The sequence below is a fragment of the Belonocnema kinseyi genome, chromosome 6, assembly GCF_010883055.1.
Source record: "Belonocnema kinseyi isolate 2016_QV_RU_SX_M_011 chromosome 6, B_treatae_v1, whole genome shotgun sequence".
NCBI lineage: Eukaryota > Metazoa > Arthropoda > Insecta > Hymenoptera > Cynipidae > Belonocnema > Belonocnema kinseyi.
In genome coordinates this window covers 67,253,510-67,254,724 of record NC_046662.1, presented here as the reverse complement: position 1 = coordinate 67,254,724, position 1,215 = coordinate 67,253,510, and the positions used below count along the sequence as shown (strand labels likewise).

The following is a 1,215-nucleotide window of genomic DNA, read 5'->3' as shown; positions in this document are numbered from 1 at the left end:
GGCGTCATTTGAAGGATCAAGTTCGACGAAAATGGTTGACATTAGTGAATACTAATGCCATCTCTTAGAATTTTCAGGTACTTATCAGACTGCCTAGTAAGTTCTCGGAACACTTGCTTTTAAAGCATAGGTCTCGAAGTTTTAAGAATTAGGCTACGCTTCTCTGCTCTCAGGTCTCGAATTCTGTGGTTTTAGATCATAGACTCGGTTATTTTAAAGTATGTAAAAATTGTAGTCCTAAAATCACGAGCTTCCGATCAATTAAACTCTTGACATTTCTCTCCGTATAGTTTAAGAGATATTAGTTTTTTTGTGATACATGATCTGAAATATAGACTTTGAATTTTCCACAGAAAATTATACATCAATCAATAGTCATAGCATAAAATGGAATTTTCACTTTTGAACAAAAAATTATTTTGAAAATCCCACATATATATTAAATTATATTCGATATTTTAACAATGATGGTTGGTAATCCTGAGTACAATTCCAAGCACACTTTTTTCGAAGATCGAGAAGATATTTATTTCAAAAGTCAAAAGAAATCTGGGAAATTTTGGTACTCAAAGAAAAGCCGACCATTACGATTCAAACTAAAACTATGCATCCTAGCGTAAGTTGGTTCTAAACTAATTTGTAGTTATAATTTAGGCGAACAATCTGATTAAGAAAAATGTTATTGCAGCATGAGCCCTTTTTCCAAAAAGTTATATTTTTAATGTATTTTTATACAAGAGTGCATAGCAAATTGTAAGATATTTTTCAGTTAAACAACTTGCGTTTTCATTTTTTTCGTCTCTTGTGTCATTCTTTCAAAAAAAAAATTTTTTTATCTCATTTTTACAACTAAAAGATAACCTGCTTGTCCTGTCTAAAAAATTATAAATAAAAAAGTTTTAGACTCTTTTTGTGCGAAGAACTTTTTTCTCTTCGTGTTTTTTAAAGGTTGTCTCGTTTGTTAAAAAATTTAATTTTTTCATTTTTAATGTTATTTTCTACAAACAAAACAAAAAATATTCATTCTTTTAAAAAATGATTGAAAATAAATTTGTAGCTCCTTTTTGGATAAACAACATTTATCTATTCATTATTTTATAGGTGTTTTCGTTAGTCCAAAAATTTAATTTTCCATTTTTAATGTTGTTTTTTGCGAATAAAACAAAAACTACGCATCCTATCAAAAAATGGTTCATAAGAAATTTGTAGCTCCTT

The 1,215-nt window shown here is 28.3% G+C and overlaps 1 protein-coding gene across 1 annotated transcript in view; it reads left to right on the top strand.

Moving 5' to 3' along the window:
• The window catches only part of LOC117175428, a 30,269-nt gene that overhangs the window by 25,094 nt on the left and 3,960 nt on the right, over positions 1–1,215 (top strand). The window lies entirely within an intron of this gene.